This window comes from Epinephelus moara, chromosome 6 (assembly GCF_006386435.1).
Source record: "Epinephelus moara isolate mb chromosome 6, YSFRI_EMoa_1.0, whole genome shotgun sequence".
NCBI classification, from domain to species: domain Eukaryota; kingdom Metazoa; phylum Chordata; class Actinopteri; order Perciformes; family Serranidae; genus Epinephelus; species Epinephelus moara.
The window spans coordinates 6,684,337-6,704,281 of record NC_065511.1 but is presented as its reverse complement, the minus strand read 5'-3'; the positions used below and the strand labels follow the sequence as shown (position 1 = coordinate 6,704,281).

The window sequence follows — 19,945 nt, the reverse complement described above, 5'->3', positions numbered from 1 at the left end:
ATGTTAATAGTATTCTTGTCACTTCAGCATTGTCCAGTCTATAAAGATAAACTGTATTTGTGTCCAAACTTTACATTTTGGATTTTGTTGTCTTAACTTGGTACAAGCCTCTTAGCTGGCTATTTTAGTGGGAGGAGAAAGGCATACTTCAAACCGATGCCATCTGGCCAATCAGCAGCAAATCATAACACTGCGAAAGTTTCCATCCGGCCTTGTTACAAACTGACACCGCCTGGCTGTGTATCATACCATCACAAAAGGTGTGTTTTGGCATTGGTGTCGTATGCTGAAATCACTGACAAAGCAGTGGTATTTCATGTTGTTGAAATATGAACGAGCTGGTGGATCAGATACACACCAAATTAAACATCGACTCTTGTTCACTCCACCAGTTTTTCCTTTTTTTCCATAAAACTGAGATTTGTTCACATTCTTGCAATTCATCAGAGTCCTCTCCATGTTAATTGTCTACCCAGTGTGCTGCTTCCTGTTTGGTGCTGGAGAGAGCACAGCTATTGGTTGTTGACAATGTTCACGTCATTGAACTTCATTATGCGCATGAGCCAAGAGTAAAATCTTATGAAAATATTAAACATGTTTGTCAGGACATCAAGACAAGAAAAAGACTGAGATACTGAGTTGTATGTCCACCGTACTCCAAAATCTAAATCACGGGGGAGCTCATCAACTGAGGTAAATCTCTCATGAATTTAATAAGACATTTGGAATCTGTTGACAGTGAAATTGCTTTAAAAATCGTTTGGCCAGCATAAATAGTCCACATCGAGTCAATAGAAGATTAAGCATCCTGTCTGCTTAATTAAAACAGCTGAAGTTTGTGCTATTTTTTAAAAGTTTTATGGCATCATCATTTTTACAACTTGCATTACCCATCAGCTGGATCCAGCATCTTGTTTATTTACTAGACAGCTTTTACAGTAAGAGCTTCCCAGTTTTGGAACATCCTTCCATTTAATATACAAGATAATTACTCTTTCATTTTCTTCACATAAAATCTTAAAACGTGGCTAAAAAGCAACCAGACCTGCCATCAGACTGCACACTCCTTTGTCAGATAATGTCCCTTCTGGTTTTATCGGTGTTCTGTCATGAAATGTGAAAAATCTTGGTATCTTTGTATTTGACTGCCTGCATTTTACCTGTCCTACTTTGCATGGTGCTTACCTTACTCCACTAAGATCTTTATCCTGTTCATTTGTTTGTGTTTTGCTTTCTCGGGTTCTAATTTTATATGTTGAGTGTTTTATTGTTGTTTTAATGGCTAATTTAACATCTGGCCAGGGGACAACAGTTGAAAATCAGCCTTTTGGCTAACACTGGCACATTTACAGTGATGCTGATCGATGTGCATTGTCCCTGAGAATAAATGAATCAGATAAAAAACTATAGATTTAGTAGTTGGTCTTAAATCCAGTTCCAGGTAGTTGTAGGAGGAAAGGCCTAAATATGGCTATCTGAAACCCGCAGATACCCTGCACACTCACACACATGCCCATTAACTGACACACACCATTCCAAAGATGTACAGTAGTAAGACATTCACGTCCCAGTGTCATCATGTGCAGTGATATTAAACACTTTGGCGTCGTTACTGGGGCTGACGTGTGCAGCAGATTTAATGGGAGTCCATTTTGTGGGGGGAAAACACGGTGTAAATCGAGTGTGCGGGGTAATTTCAGAAGTGGCTGCAGAAGCAGGCTGACAAAGCAGTAAAGGGATGAGGTATAGAGCGAGCCCCGGGGTGCCTGGCAGCTCCTCAATAGAAGTGTCAGACTGGCTCACAGGGGAAGTTTTACTGCCAGTCTGACTCAGTCAATGTCGACGCTCCATCGAGGAAGCACAAAAAGCACAGATGTACTTACGTCTGCCAAGTGTGACAATGTCAGTGAAATTCTCTTCGTCTCTCTCTTTCTCATACGCACACAAACACACATCAGTGAGGGCTTTTATTGGCCTCATCCATCACCAGGAACCCAAAATTAGAACCCTGAGTAACCCCTTATCATAAAGGACAATTTGGCTATTTTCATTCTTACCTCGACATATTCATCATGGATTCACATACTTCAAGACACCACGATGCTTGACAGTACTCTCTGTAACTTGTTGGATGGTTCCCCCACCTCAAATCCTACACCTGGTGACATAAGCACATGGGTATCTGAGTTAGCTCAGTTGGAGGTTGGATTCCAGCTTAAAATGGATCTGGAGCTTTAGCACTTAATTCAAACCTGCAGAAGTACTTGCTTATCCAAACTTAGTTGGAAAATGGACACTTTCCAATAGTCTATGAACTCACAATCAAGGATGCACACACAAAAGTGGGGTAGACAACATAATGTCATGATAGCTTATAAATTGTTGTAAATGGTGAGTTTAGGGAGGAGGACTCAAGTGAGATCCAAAGGTTGAACACTTGGAAAGATATCCAAGGTTGGTTATTATACTGTCTCACTGTTAGTCATGATATAATGATCCTACATGTATTAAATTACTAATTAAGCTGCTTTGATGACTTGTGGCCACTAGATGTTGCTGTATGCAGATATGGACTATATTTCAACCTGTCTCCTATCGTCCTAAATTTGTTGCAAGTGACTAGTGACATAAAAATAATAGTTAGCATGTTAGCCGTTAGCCTAGATACAGCCGGGGCGCATAGTAGCGTCAGACCTGTTAAAACGTAAGTGAACGGGCATACTTCCAAGTGCAAAGTTAAAATAAATAAATCAAGTGCAAATAAATAAGGGCGGCCATCAAACTCTGCAAAATCAAATTCCTCCTCCACAAAGTCGAAGTCTGGCAAAAAGTCAGCCATTATTCTATAAATCTTTCATAAAATAAATGAATGAACTTTTCAGGCTACTGTCTGGTTCTGCCTTCCAGCTGTTGCTGCTTGTTATCGCAAGATTTCAGGCACGGTATGAGATCGCTGCTTGTTCTCGCGATATTTCGGCCGCGCTTTGGAAAGCAGAGCTAAATAGGTTTGATGGCCGCCCTTATTTATTTGAGCCAGAATACACTGACGAAGAGCTTCGTGAAATTGAAGCTCTGACATTTATCCTAACGATATGAGGCGGTCTTTGTGGAAAAAAAGCTTGTTTAGTGGACTAACTTTGCACTTGAAGGTTGCCCGTTCACTTACGTTTTAACAGGTCTGACGCTACTATGCGCCCCGGCTGTATCTAGGCTAACGGCTAACATGCTAACTATTATTTTTATGTCACTAGTCACTTGCAACAAATTTAGGACGATAGGAGACAGGTTGAAATAAACCGAAATTTCCCTTTAATTATTGTTGAGTATTTTGTCATTTGTATTTTGCTGGACAAAAAATGTGTCATGTGTAACAAAATACTTTAAGAGCTTGTATTTGTGTATTTGAAAAACTTAAAATACAGTATTTAATATATCCTTTTCAGGTTTAGATTAGGCAGGGTGCTCCATCCAATCACACCCCTCCAGGTTTCTCCGTTTCTTATTTTCGTAATTTCTTCCCTAGCTATCTAGCTAGTGCGTCACCATTTTGAAGTGACGTCACTGCCTGCATAACGGTGTTGGTTGGTTCCGTTGGCCAGTGAAGACAGTGAAGCGTTTCTGAACCGGGTTGAGCGCCACACTTTTTGAAAATGGAAGAAGATGAACTGGAAAGGCCTTTTGAGCCTCTGACAAGTCCTTGCATATGCATATGAGCCAATACGGCGTGGGAACCGAGCAGTGGCAAGGGTGGAAGAAGTCGTGGAGCTGGTGATTTGGGGTCAAGGGCATGTCGGCAACATTAGCTACTTGGCATCAGTGTGGTTTTTGTACGCCGATGCCCACTGTGCCAGAGTCCATCTGCTGTCAGGAGGCTGGTCTGGACCATCTTCTGCGTGACCACACCTGCATCACCATGGTGCACACATTCAGCGTCCTGTGCCGGGAGATGGACGTGTTGGACGTGGCGATGCTTTCACTGAGGGTTGTCAGAGCTGAAACACTGGAGCGTCCTGTCAACAGCAGGTAAGTCAAGCTAGCCATAACCGCGGGTAAATGACTCAGTAGCCGTATGCAGTAAAGAAAACAAACGCATGCTGTATGGTGTTGGCCAGGAATATGATAACATACAATGCGAACAATGTTTCCATGTGCAGCTTGTTTACATATAGTTGTTGTCTGACCGAAACGTCTTTGTGTATGTCGTTTCTCCGGTACTAATTGCTAGCTAACCCTTAGCGTAAGCAAGTTGACACTAACAGCCATAAGCTATCAATGATGGTACCTAACGTTAGTTCGCCGGTTCACATAGCTGACTATGTTACAAATTGCTACTGGTGAACAAGCCGGTTAGATGTGGAACATGTCTGAGAGACCTGATGTAACAATATAATATTAATATATTGTATATAATATTAATACCTAATACCTATATTTATACATCATGCACACCAATAGGCTGATAAGCTCTATGATGGCAGGTGTGGTTATCCATCCAAACTGCCCAGGGTGATAAACATCCAAAAACAAGTAATATTTCAATAAAGTATATAGAAAAAAGCAGTAATACAACAGCCATACTTCAAAATATCAAACATATATCTTATATATAAACATTACATCAGATTCATCATCCCGTCTATCAGAATGTACATCACCTATGTTCAAATATTGTGTCCTAAATCTAATCAATAAATTTCTTTTCCATCAGTCTCTTTAGGTTGACTGCATACAGGCAGTTTACCCTCTGGGCCAGGGGCCATTCTGGGAGGAAGAACCAGATCCCGATTCCTGCCTGTGTGGTAAGCTCCATCAGGGCTGTTTTTCCCTCCCCGGTGTACCATTGATTTGCGTATGCCTACATGTATGATGATTCGTTTGCCATTGAATATGAATTACTGTTTAAATTTAATGAAGTGGTTGATGTGCATTTAAATACTATTTAGTAGTTGTGTTGCTCTAATACATGTTTAAAACTTTATCATCAAACAATTCTTTGACACTGAACTGAGCTCGGACTTAAACTAATATTATAATTGTGGGAAATTCACACATCAATACTGTCTGCAAGAAAGACTTATTCCAGTAATATGATGATATGTACAAAAGTGATTTGAACTGTAAACAGAGGATGGAGACTGGATTACAGTGGACACTGACTCTCTTCCTCAGGGGTGTAGGTACGGTGCTCACACTTTGTGATTGTCTCAACAGACACCCAGTGGTGCACATTGCTTATATGATGCAGGACTGAGATTCACTTCTCCTTTAACCTTGTCACATTTCCCTCACATGTTGTGACACAAAACCAGAGATGGTTTGTGATCATTCTAATCCACTCGAACAACTCCTCGTTGTGGCACTGCAGCAGTTGTTTTTTGACAGACTTCACAATGTGCCAGAGGTCATACTCATGCTGTATGCATTTATACTGCTGACGCATGACTTTCTGTACAGATGGGTGGCAGTCAGTTGCCAAAACAGATATGGCCACATCATATTCTTACATCTTGAGTACTGATTTATTAAAGAATCATATACCTAAACACTTTTTGTTTTGTTGTTATTCTTTCAATAACCATGCATAGAAAACTATCCAATGTATCCTCTGTTTTGTTTCAGTGATGGTTGGGTGTAATTGGTTTTGGTTCAATGTCCATGCCAGTTCTGGCTGTAGTGCTTGTTGAATCAATATAATTATTTGGTGTTTTATTATCATAAGATTAATGTGTGTAAACACTGGGGATGTTTGCTTTGCTTCTGAGGGACATTAAACAAAATTATCAAAATTATAATGTTAATATCACATTTCTTGTAGGAACCTGGGTACAGAATGTAGCAGCCAGAATCATATGTCATAATGTCACCAGTTCTTTTCCTCACTGACTTATTTTCTTTTCTACAGTTCTACTAGTTATTATTCTTTTGTGACTATCAAAAGTATCAATGTACAGTTATTTCTAATGTCCATGGAGAATCATGCACCTCACTACATTTGCAATGTCCTCCTGATTTGCATTAATGTACAATGTGTTTTTACTAGGTGCTGTAGTAGGTAACAGATACTAGTAGTAGTTTTTAGAGACTGATAGTAACTGTCATGAAGTGTCTGTTGTGTGTTACTGCAGTTCAGGACCAATACAAAGTTCCAGTGGTAGTTGCATAAATATCTACAATGTATGTTCAGTAAAAGGTAAAAGCTTTTGGCCTGCTGCCGCGACTATTGGTTCTTGTTGACTTTTTAGTGTTATGGTAATGTAAGTCATGACTAACCATTAGCAGTAGTGAGCGGTTAGCGCTAACATTGGCCAATCAAAAAGGCTTATTTTGTTATGAGCCAACTCCGGTCCGGTGGTAAAAACAAAATCAAGTGAGGCCTCAAGCGGGTTGCTGGGCGGACGGTCAACACTTTCGGCTGAAAAAGTAAATTATTGTGCCTGACGTTGTTTCATGATGGCTACGACATATATATGGATATGTATATATATTTTTTAATTTGCCACTAGACGCGTGTGGCGGCTTTTCGATAGCCGAGCCATGTGAAGGAAAAGCTAGCTAGAAAAAACTTTAGTGCATGCATCGCAAGAGGAATAAACAAGATGACGGTGAGGAAGATAACGGGATTGGAGTTAACGTATGGGGTTTGGATTCCTGACTGACTGCTTTGGAAAACGTGGAGGTAAGAAGTATTTCTTTGGCGGTTTGCATCAGCTGTGATGACCGCTGACTGTATGGTGTGGGATAACATGAGTTTTAGGTGAATACTTTCAGGCCCGGTCATTTATATGGGTTGTGGTTCATTTTTAATTTCAGTAATTTTGGCTGCTATGTTGAATAGCCAGGCTCCCATCAGATAAATCCTGTGCCGCAGAGATGCTGTGGAGATCTTTGGACTTGGGGATTTGTGTCTTTTTTCTTTTATATGTTTACGTTTGTCATGTTTGTTATATAATTGTTGATTAGAGTGGAAATCCATTTAGTAAATCACGATAACTTGAATGACTGCTTCATTTCCACTTTAAGGTATTGATCCATATAACCCAGTACCACGTACACTGTAAACAATAATCAATCCATGGCACAAAATTTTAATGTAAAGCCTACACAGATGCCCCGAATTGTCAGAATGGAATAAAAAAGTTTTGTTTACACGACACAAACACTCATCCCTTATGAGCTTGACATATTTTTTTTTTATGTTTTTGATTTTTGAGTAAATTGAATTAAAATGTATGAAGTTGAATTCTCCTAATTAGTTTAAGGCCAATAAACAACATTATCACTGTGCACTTAACATATTGTGGCATGTTGGGGCTAAATGGGTGGAGTGTCTCAGCATGCCATGAGACAATGTGCTTAAGCCATAAGCCAAAGAAAACTGTGTTTATATGTGTTCTAAAATGTTTTTGTATATCACAATGGTTTTAATGGATAGCAGTAATGTTGTGGTAAAAGACATTTCACACCTGCGTGGCTATTGGAGTGTCTATTGTAAAGATGTGCTGAGATGAAGTAAAGAGCACTTCCTAATCAACAATTCATTTGTTTGCCTTATTCTAACTTTTGAGAAACCTAAGCTTGCCACAGAATATTTTCTTTGTTCAACTAACTTAAAAAGAAAAAAGCCTTAAAATGTGTACTTAATGCTTTATGTTCATATAACATAGAAGTAAATGCTCAAACACGAAAAAAAAAAGCTATGTTAAACTGACATAAAGTCCCTGTCTAACAAGGGTCATGTGACACATTTATTTTTGAGTCTAGTGTACTCAAAATGTTTATGTTATTGTATTGTACTAAACTTAAAGTTTTGAGTATAAGCTGTTTCCAAAAGAGTTTTTAAGTTAAGTTTGCAAGTTGGGGTACATTGGGGTACAGTCAAACAGTTCCTTTTTGAGCTTGAGGTCTGTTGAATTCACGCGTCATGTATTTGATAGAGTCAGTAGCTCAGCATACAGAGATGACACCAAAATGTTCAAATTTATGGCTGCTGTAAAACTTCAATATAAAGCCAAGCCCCAATGAAACGCTGAGTCCCTTTTACTACCCAGATGTGGTTACAGGTTTTGACAAATAAACGCAGGACCTAATTAGGCGCCAGGTCTGGTTGCCATTGTTACATTAGGTCGGCCTACACAAAACAAGCTGTATAAATCTGTGTGCAGTAGGGTGAGAGGTGAAACATTGTTTTGGCTATTCTTGTACAATATGTTGAGAAAAGAAGGCAGAACATTACAGATCGTTCAAACTAAAATACAAACACTTGGACGTGGTACTAACAGTTCATTACTGATTACCCTAATAATCAATACAGATCTATTTACTTATACAGTGGGGGGAATCAGTATTCAATGTGTCATATTTCCAATGAAATTTACACCAGGCATTGATATTAACTCAATTAAACTATACAGATACAGACATCATAACATTACAATCTATATACAAAGTTACTTGCAGTAAAGTGGAATAACACAGGAAAAAAGTATTGAACACGCCAACTGAAATGTATTCATAATTGGTGGAGAAGCTTTTGTTTGCAATGCCAGCTTTCAAGATGCATCCTATATGAAGAAATTAATCTCTCACAGTGTTCAGGTCGGATTTTGGTCCATTCGTCCACACAGTTAGTCTTTAAATATAAGAGATTCTGAGGGGTCTGCTGGTGATTGCATAATCTTCAGCTTCTTCCACCAATGTTCTATCAGGTTTAAGTCTGGTGATTAACTGGGCCATTCAAATACCTTTATGTTCCTCCTCTGGAACCAGCTGAGAGTCTCCTTTCAGTAGTTTTTGGTCCACCTGCGTCTCATCCTCACCGTCCTGGTGGATGCAACAGATTTTTCTCAAGGAACTCTTACATGGCTCCATTCATCTTCCCTTTGATTAATTTGGATTCTGCTGGAACCATGAGAAGAGAAACAGTCCCATACCAAGATGCCTCCACCTCCAAACTGCACCTTAGACATGATGTTTGTAAGGTCATTAGCAGAGCCATTTCTCCTCCAAACATAACAAATCATACTATTTTGCAGAAAAGTATTTTTTGTTGATGTTTTGTCTAATTCGGCCACACTATGTTCTTCCAGTAATTTACAGGTTTCTCCAAATGTTGTGTAGCACAGTGGTTCCCAACTGGTCCAGATTTCTCCTTAGTTATTAGTTCAAGGTCCACACAGTTTAATACATTCAGGGTCATACTCGCGTTTGGCCATGTCGTTGAGCTAATTTGCTGTCAAGCTCTCAAGTAGCGGTCGGTTAGTCACTCTACAGCAGGAAACAGCACTTCAAAGTAAAACCTCTGTTAGAAATTCACTGGAATTTAAAATAAAGACTGTTTTTTAAAAACTCACAGAGTCACTTGCAGTCTGTTCAGAATGGACCAGCGATCTACTGGTGTAGCAAACTTAAAACAAGCTTTTGGGCAAAAATACAATATACCATGTTTGCAGGAGAAATAGTTCTGCATATGACCTTAGAAAAAAAACACACCTACAGTGTGGTTTGGAGGTGGAGGCATCATGGTATGGGACTGTTTCTCTTCTCATGGTACCAACATAATCCAAATTATCAAAGGGAAGATGAATGGAGCCATGCAATATAAGTCCTGAGAAGATTTTGTTGCATCTGTCTGGACAGTCAGGATGAGATGCAGATTGACACTCCAGCAGGATAACAATCCAAAACAAACTGCTCTCAACTGGTTCCAAAGGAGGAACATAAAGGTGTTTAATTGACCCAGTCAATCACCTGACAAAAACTTGATAGAACATTTGTGGAGGAACCTGAAGATCCAGATTCACCAGCAGGCCCCTCAGAATCTTCTAGATTTAAAGATTATCCATGTGGAAGAATGGACCAAAATCTCATCTGATCACTGTGAGAGATTGATTTCCTCTGTTTCTATGCATTGTAATGTTATGATTTCTTTATCTATATAGTTTTATTAAGATGTCTGGTGTAAATTTCATGTGAATAGCTGCATTGGAAATATGTTTAATGAAAACAAATGTTGATGCATTGAGTACTTTTCTTCCCCCACTGTATGTAAATGTGTGAGAATTGATTGTATTAAGAGGGGAAGGGACCCTATGAGACTGCTTATTATGCACAGGGCCCAGAGATCCCCCTGTCCTCTTCCCTTTGCCAAATTCATTACTTTTCTGTGAAAGTGTGATTATGGTGTGAAAAGGCTAGGTATTGTATTCATAAAGTAAACAACATAAATACTAAAGCCTGAACTGCTGTACATGCACAAAAAGATCGGTCACCTTAGCACAAATGCATTAAATGATACCAGAATATGTAACAGTAATTCATAAGCCTCAAGTGGCTCCAAAAATATGCATCATAAACACATTAGGGTTCACAAATGACAAAGGAGAGTGATTGCACTCAACTTCGGCTCTCAGAAATCCTCACTTTTCATTTAAATAACAAAATTTAACTTACATTAAATCCACCTCAGGGTGCCACCCTTCAAAAAGAGAAATAGATAGCCAATTAATGAATTAGTCTCAATTCTGAAAGTTGCTTTTGAGTTCCAGACAAAGTAGCAAAAGTGTACAGTGACATAATGTTTCATACACACAAACCACTTAATCAAATGTTAAATGAAAAGCTTTATTAGATTATTGACTACACACATATCTGATAACTATTAACATACAACTAAATGAATGTGATGATCAGAGTTGGGTATAACGCATTGCAGAGTACTTTGATTACTTTTTGCCATAACGAGTAACCTAACGTGTTAGTTTGCTGTTTGAGTAATCAAATACTTAAGTACATTTTCAAACAAGCCATCAGTTACTTCCATTACTTTTAGAACGCTGGTCCTTCAGCTTCGCAGCAGCAACAGCTATCTTTTGTTGTGCCGCCTCATGTTCATATTCACGATCTTCACTCACCCCCAGGGGTGGAGATAAAGTTTCACCACGTGGGGGCAGAGCATTTTTTAGGGTCCTATTCGTTTTAAATTTCACAAAAGTAAAATAGCTGATACGGGTTCTGCCTGAGCCAGATTGTTTAATTAATTTATTTACAACTGTATTCATTGGCTACTTGTATAATTTTGTTATGTGGGCCGTGGCAAAGGTATGTAGGCAATGGTGCTTGTCTGTGGTGGCTGTGAGTGTCAGGTGGGAAAGAAAATACCTGCAAATATCTGCATTTTAAACCCCCAATCTGTAATTCTTGACAATATCAATGTTGGGTAGATCTAAAAACATTCTATCGCAGTGTGATCTGTAGATGAAAAATAAGCTGTCAGTCTCGACCCATCATAAATAAGAATATAGGTATATTTTACTCCAGTGTTTACAGACATTACCAATGGAAACAAATCTTTCAAAAAGCCAAAAAGAAATACAATAAATACATATAAACCTATTTGTCTAGTGAATCAATCCACCAAGACCTGAATTAATCAACCTAAAACGAGAACATGTTTCCATAGCTATTTTTATTTATTTATTTTCACTGATTGGACCTTTAATCTTATTAATAACATGAACGTATGACTGGCGACAGAAGTAACTTTAACATGGTTAAAGACGAATAACAACGATGAACATTACTTTTTTTTTTTGGCACTGAGCTAGTGGCCGCTGGGGCAAGGATACAGTCTTTCTACATGGGGGGCCTGCTCTACCAGATGATGTGGATGATAGTGGATGCCCCATGACTGAAGATATTTATTCAGTTCATTAATATTATCAACTGTATTCAACCATACAAAATCTGAGGTCAAATCTGTGGTGAGAAAAAAACACTTAAAAGTCATATTTCATCCACTTTCTTCCCTCCCTCTTGCAAATAGTCTATTTCAAACTGTTTGGCATGGGACTTTTTCTTCTGGATGGAGAAGGTATGCCTGTTTTGCATGTTCTCCATGTCTCCCAGATGTCCGGGAGGGGGGTTAGCAAGGTAACTTAATGATTAACCCTGGGTTTTCACTCCTGTGAAGCTGGTTTACATTATACTGAGAGAAATCACAGTGGTGATTTATGCTGAACAGTAAGCCTGCTCAGGAGCAGGTTAACTTCAGATTACTGATGAAAAAAGTATCGTGACATGGATAAAAGTCAAGAGTGACCAATAAAAAAAAGAGTAGGTCTATATATTGTTTGACATCAGTAGAATCATTTCATTGTTCCAGCGTTTCTATTTCCACTCTGGTTTTAAAACAGCTCTTCTAACTAACAGAGAAATCATTTACAACACTAAACACATGATAATGATTTTAGCTTCATGTAAACTTATGCAAAATGTGGGTAGTGTGGGTATTTTCACACATTTTCATCACTGTAGCTCAAATTAACATGAGACACCTGTGTGATGGAAAAAAAGATCAGTTTTTATTATAAAAAATAATCCACACTCTGTTAATTCGATCCTGTTATTATAATGCAATATTTTGGCCAGATAGACCTCTCCATTCGTTAACTGCGCTACTTTTCTATTCTTTATTTTGGTAGCAGAAACAATCTGGCATTACTTTAACGTGTTTTATGTGACATATTCAGAGTAGTTTATTCATTTTCCAAATAAATAGCAAAAAATACTCACTCCTACTTATTTCAAATATAATAATGCCCAAACTTTTATTAGGCCTTGGCCTAATTAATATTTTGGAAATTGTTTCTGGGGATTTTAAATCTAATCTAATAAGATTACAGGCTATTGTTTACATTACACTCCAATGAATATGACTAACAGAACCTTCCCACAGGTAATTATTATCACTGTTTAATCTCATATGAAGTAGACAATTTCATTATTGGCTCTGATGATGTCACTCTTAATTAATAACCCTGCCTCTTTCACATTAACACACTCTTTTTTCCAGCCTGCCCTTTTTGGCTTTGGGATGCAATTCTGAATCACTGGGTTGTTGATGGCATTGCTGGTGTCTAAAACTGCATCTTAAACTGAGGTTACTCCCAGCAGGACAAGGCAAGTCAGTAATGGAATACCCCAAGGCCAAATATCTGAAGTTAAGAAAAAAATTAAAAATCATTACCATAGGCTATTTATTACTATGACACAATTATTGCTTGAGGTATAGGCCTTTTTAATTACAGTTTTTCTCAATGGCTTTGGTGCATTTCTCACATCAGTATTAACATTTCCACAAGAGGTAGTGCATTTCTCAAAACAATTAGTGCAAACTGCAAAGCCTAGTTGATAACCTGCAAAACTGTGTCACTTGCTCAAAACGGATGGTTCATTCCTCAAAATCAAGTATTCATGTCAATGAAAGTGTCAGTGTCATCAAAATGAAAAGTCCTGACACCATTGTTTATGAACAAGAGAGTCAAATGGCTTTGTCATGTTTTCATTATGACACTTTACTCTGTAAGTGTTTTCCAATGCAAAAAAGTCAGATCTTGGTGACACTGCCTGAAAATACTCAAGACAGCACTATTTGCACAGCCATTTGAAAAATACAGTTAAGTTATATATTACTGTATTTAGTGAGGTAACAAAGTATACAAGACACTGAATATGTATGTTTCACATTTTTACTACAATTCTAATTTGTTCACAGCATTGTGCAAAAGAAAAATACACACTTAATTATTACTTACGTATGACACAATGACAGTAGTGCAGATTGTTTAGTGCTGAATTACTGTCCAATATACACACCTGTTCTCCCGACGAAATGTTTGAATACTTGAATTTACAGTGGTTCTCCCAACATTTGGCTGCACCCTTCGACCAGCCTCAGCCACTGTGAGGCCGTGATTGACAACATGGTCCACAATTGTAGCTTAATTTCATCAGGAATCCGCCTATATACTTGGCCTCTTCTTCCTCTTCCCCTGTTTTGTCCCCTTCCTCCCTGCATCCTCACCCCTCTTCCACAACGTTGACCTTCCATTCTGTGTCACAGTATTGTAGAAATGGTACACACTATGTCCTGCTCGGTTCATATATGTTTGCCAGGTGAAGGTTCATGGGATTCAGCTTTGAGTGACTGTGGAGAAGTGGCTTATCATTGGTTACAACTAATGCTTCACACACTCCTCCTCATCAGTGAAAGCTGAGGTTCACCTGAGAGAAATTGTTCAATTTAGGAGACATTTTCAGGAAACAATGATAAAGAAATGTATAAAATAACAAATAACAAAACAGCAGAGAATTGTATGAAAGCAATTGATGCATGTCCAAAAGCATTTCCAATTTGTTGGAAGGAATGAGAAACTGCTATTATGATGTGCACAAATGACTAAATGTTGTGGAGGTTGAACTAACAGTTATGAGAAACCAGAGAAATGCACTAAAGCAACTGAGAAAAACTCTAATTCATCTGTCTTCAACTGTCCAAGGTCACTAGAACAGCACAATGTGAATTCTGTTTTATGGTGGATTTTCCCTTTAAAAGCAGAATCCCAGAGGGCCTGCCTGTAGGTTCTTTGGAATTGTGTTTTCAAAAATTGTCTGTGGAAATTGCCCAAGTAATCAGAGTTGTGTGTTGTGATGAGAACTCAGAGAAACCCTCTTCAGAGGATAGCCCAACAGCACCACAATGCATAAAGAAACCAGGAAAGAAACAAGCTGCAACATCAACCCAGTCTCAAAAACCGGTGCTTGGTCAGTGACTTCTGGTGTCAGAAAGCGACAAGAAAAAAATATTTTTTTCACGGACCGTTTAGAGTTAATGAGTCATTACAGACACCGCTAACGGGGCTAACAGCTAACGGTTAGCCCAGCTAATCTACGATAACCATGTTATTTACAAAACGTGCACACAGAAATAGTAATGTTTGTTCAATCATTGTGTTTATAGACTTTACCAACATCAGATTAGTCTAAACGGTGATACAGTGGCGTGAAAAATGTGAGATATTCATATATATATGTAACTAAAGTCTGCTGGTTTTCTACCTGGAAATATTTGTAAACAACAAGGCGATTCCCTCCAAAGGGACACTAACAACTCCAAGTACACGTCAAATAAAATTTCTCCAAACATGTTTTTTGTTATTTTAGGTAGTTATTATCACGCTAATGTATGTTCAAGTGTTCATTTCCCCCGATAAGTTGGTTTTAATTTGTTATTTGATTCTATAAACACAGTCTGACTATCTCAAGCTTTTAATTTGGTACTTCCGGTGACCAGCAGTGTGAATTTGCATATTAGCTAAATATTTAGTTTCACCCAGAACATTTAGATTTAACATTTAACATTTAGATTTAGATTTAGATTTAGATTTAGCATTTAGATTTAGATTTAGATTTAGATTTAACTATTTAATATATTTCTAAGTATATTAAATAGTTAAATCTAATAAACAAATGTTGCTGTAAATGTGGTAAAAGGTGACGTTAAAAAATTCACACCTTTTTAAACATTGTTTGAAGCTAAATGTAGAAAAATGTAGATGTTATTTTCAGCGTGAGCCACTTTACAAACGGCACCCCATAGAGTGTCACTCTGTTTGTAGTCACCTAGATAGATAGATAGATAGATAGATAGATAGATAGATAGATAGATAGATAGATAGATAGATAGATTCTTCCATGAGGAACACAGTTCATAACCCACTTCCACTCCTCACTAGTTGGTAGATAGGGGGAGGGTGTAGGGGGTGGTTTGGGAAAGGCCCAGAGAGTGCGGAGTACGTGGAATGAAAATAGAAATGTGGAGCAGAAAAGGTCAGAGACCAAATAAAGAAGTAGTCAAGACTGATGCTGCAAAGTGTTTGTAATCTTAGCAGCAGTGCTAATAATAATAACAAAAGTATGGCAAAGGCACCAAATAAAGAGGAGGAAGGAGTGGACAGATGATCAGCCACAGGCTGATATCAGCGCACCAATGTTACAGGCAAGGGGCATGAACAGGAGGTTGCTACCCACTGCTGAGGGCAAGCAATATGACAACCTCAGCAGGTGATACAGCTTATGCAAGGATAGCTCATGAAGTGACAGTTAACGGATGGTGGCGATGGGGCCAGTTCAGAGAAGAATTGCCAGGGCCAAATTCTGTTCCCTGTCCTACCCTGTATATGTCATAATTTCCAAAAGTCTCAGTTTCCACACGTCCAGACAAAAACGCAGCCCCGCAGTTTTCAAACCAAAACAGGATCAGCAACGTTTCCAAAGGTCTCCGTTTCTGGGGTTCCAAAACACCAGAGTAGTGTGGGTGCTAGGCATTAGTTTAGCAATAGTTAACATTTTTAAAACAAAAAATTAGTGTGGATGTAGCCTCAGTCTGCTGGATGACCCAGTACAACCTGTCAGCACCCAGACTGGTTCTAAGAAAACAACAGGGGGAAAAAAGTGTGCTACACTTCCACAATAAGGGCTGTGGGCAGAGACGGTTACCTTGAGATAAATGTATCTCTCTCATGTATTTCCCAGGAGAATGCCTTTGGTGACTACTCAAAGTATTTCTACAAGATGTGATTTAGCTCTTTATCTCTGTTTATCCTCGCAGCTGTGTGTTTTGCAGCCAAACTGCACAAAGCTGTTCAGAGTTATTACTATATAGAAGCTACAAAACATTTTTTACAATTACAATTCTTTAATTATAATATATGGGATTCCCCTGTGTGTCTCCACAGCCAGGTGCCACTTTCACTTTCCTTATGTGGCTAACTTCAGCATCAGGCCCTTCTGCCTCACAGTGAATAACGAGCACAGCCTCTGTGGGGGCATACTGAGGGGCAGGACCTGGTGATGACATCTCATCTGGGGAAGAGGTGCAGGTTCAGCTATTAGCCTCAGTCCCCTGAGGGCTACACCATCACAGGCTGGGTCTTTCAAAGGACACCCTGAAATGGGGCACAGTTTAGGACTCTGGCTCAGTAACACAAACTCACCCTGATGAGCTCTGCCCAGCTTACACAAGCAAACCACAAACTATCAAAAACACATACTACAGATTGAATGGTAGCCTATATAATGTGGCACATTCCTCTTTGCACTAGAGCAGATGTACACAGGTGTGGCTGTTTTTGTTTACATATACATACATATTTTTATATTAACAATGGATGAAATGAGTGTCATGTGAAAGGTGTCACTTACAGTGACAAACCCACTCAGAATTACCATTTCTGTAATTCCCCTCCGTTTACTGCTCTCACCCACCTCATTTCCAGCAGCAACAGCAGGCAGCTGTTTTCAGTGAGAGAAGCTCTGATAAAGCCACTGTACAGTCCCTGTCCAGCACCAAACAGCAGACAAACACAGTTAGAGACCAGCTGGGGAACACAGTGGATCATTTAAGCAGCTAAAGAGACAGATATTTTTCTCAGGAGTTAGTGAAGACCAAACCAGAGCTAAAAGGAGAGTGAATATTGGAGTGTTTGATTGTGTGCTTACACCCCGGCTAACCAAATTATGTACACACAGCTTGGCTATATTAACTAACTAAAGTTTGATCCTGACTGTGTAAACATTGTAGCATTGTAGCAATCAGAAAAGCATTTCCAGGATTAACTGTAGCAGTGTAATTCGGTTATATCATCAGATAGGAACTGCAGTATTATCAGGTGTCCAGAGACATGACTCCATGTCTGACAGATGTGGAAATAGGCGACTATTAACATGTTTACCACAACTGCTTTACAAGGTGATAATATGCTCATCTTGAGTTCACATCTTGTTCTGCTGCTAAAAGTGGTCAAAAACAGGGACAGAGGAATGGTGGTTTTACTTATTGTTACTTAATTAACTTTTATGTCCTTCGGTGACCACTGTGTGTGAGGAGGTTTTCTTGTTATTTTGCTTTGTGTGAGCTCACCAGCACAAATTCCCACTCCGACCTCGTCACATATCAACGCTTGGGCATGGACAAGATGTGACGTGCAAGGTACCCTGGGTGCATTGGTTGCTGACGTTCTGTGACGCCGTGTCAACTTCTGCCTGTTACATGCATTGTTTTCAAATTACACTTCCGTTTTCACGGGAAATCTACAGTTTGCATACAGTCTCTTTTAAAATTAATGTGGACAGCTGCAGGATACAAAGAAGTAACTAGGCTGTGGATGGATATGTGGTGAATGAAGACCCCGAGGTAAAAAAAAAAAAAAAAAAAAAAAGATCATTTGCACGCTATCTAGCATTAGCTACGCTTACTGGCGATTACCCTGACATTCACACAGAGGCACACTTATCTTAAATTTGGGGAGATATGCAATTACCAAGTTCATGGGATGTAACGGGAAAGTAATATAATGAGTAATGTAATAAATTATTGTTGGCAAGGAGTAATAAGTAAGGTATATTTTTACTTTTGAAAAGAGTAACGAGTAATTAGTAATTTACTACATTTTTAGTGTAACAAGCCTGACACTGTTCTGAGTCAAATCCCAGTCGATACTGCATTAAAACCCTTCGAAACCTGCAGGACCGCTACCCCCTTTGGGTTCCCTCTATACCACAGGGTATCGGATCACAAATGTATATCAAATTGTTTGATACTTGCAATTTGAAATCAATGTGGACTGGATGGACTTTTACTCAGATTTGGGAAAAAAAATACCCTCAAAATACCCCACACCACAGAAAAATCTCACAAGACGATCTTTAGAACCTACAAAAAATCAGGGCTTGGCTGACGATTGTCAGTAGGGGGAAGCAGGCTCAAGATCGGTCTGATTTTTATGTAGTATGTACCTGTCATCATACAGGAAATTAGTTCAAACAATCTGCTGTTTGACATGCAGGGCTGCACCATGCAATGTGGAGATCTGGAGGGTGACAGCTCTGCAAGCCTCTGTGATCTTCAGTTACCCATGTCACCCTTCTCTGCACAGATCTAAAGAGATTTTTAGATGTATTTTCGCAGGTTTAATTTCTGCATTAGTCTGATGGACTTCCTCTCGACTACTTGACTTTACTTTAAAGGAATACTCCGACGATTTGGGAGTTATGCCCTTTCTCTATCATTTTCATATTGAGACAACATGATCAATATCTTTTTTATGTCTGTACGTCCAGTGGCTAGGTCTCAGCGGTTAGCATTGCGCTTATAGGGGGTCAGTACCCTACTCGGTAAAAGTGAACAAATAAACGTTACAGAAACCCTGAAGCTGGTATTTCTGCACTTGCATTTAAAATAAACATGTTTAAACATTAATTCAAAAAACGAGAGTCCTTTTTAGTCGTTTAAGAAGAAGTTTCATACATGGAAGTATAGTGTGTTTACGCCCTGCGTGGAGGGATACACCGGCAGGGGCGGCTGGCCAATAGAGGGCGATAGGGCGCCGCCCCTCCTTGAGCCACAAAAGAAAAGAAAGATGATGATAATAAATGTATGATTATCATCATCATTATTGTCATATATACACACAATATATTAATTATTCTGATAATTTTCACTTGAAACAGCTCGTCCTGCCTCTGAATATCCAATCAGATGCAGTGTGAAGTCACGTTCCGACCCTTTGGGGCGTTATCAGCCTGGCTGGAAATCGCCCCGACTCACTCTCATAGACTCCCATGTAAAATGCTTTTTTTTTTCTAAATGCAGGCACTCCAATGCAATCTCTATGGGTTCCAGGAGGGCTCGCCCCAACGTGTTTTCGTCATACGTAAACCACCAAGTATCATTCATGTGCTCCTCGGATGGTCCGATTTCACATGTCGGGAAGTCGTTCTTACTTCATTGTGTGTTCATGAGCGAAGTCCTAATGTGGAGACAACATGGACATTACAAAGAAGATGTGTTGTATTTTATCACTCAAAATGTTTAAAAAACACATCGTCAACTGTTTCCACGGAAATATTGCTTTACCCCCCCCCCAGTGCCCAAATTGTCCCCCCAATATATAACTGAAACTGAGAAACAACAACAAAAAACATTCAGGTCAGGTCAAAGAGCAGTGATACTATGTGATGTGCATTGTATTAAGTTGTAGGGTATGCCTGCATTTAATCAGAACACAAAATGAATTTTCACTTAGCTATAATAAAATGTTTTCTGATT

The 19,945-nt window shown here is 39.0% G+C and overlaps 1 protein-coding gene and 1 long non-coding RNA gene across 2 annotated transcripts in view; both read right to left on the bottom strand.

Annotated features, from left to right (window-relative positions):
* tsnare1 (T-SNARE Domain Containing 1) overlaps positions 1–19,945 on the bottom strand; it is a 1,274,638-nt gene that overhangs the window by 1,154,875 nt on the left and 99,818 nt on the right. The gene's annotated exons all lie outside the window — the stretch shown is intronic.
* Positions 1–19,945, bottom strand: part of LOC126392372 (uncharacterized) — a 197,002-nt gene that overhangs the window by 174,019 nt on the left and 3,038 nt on the right. The window lies entirely within an intron of this gene.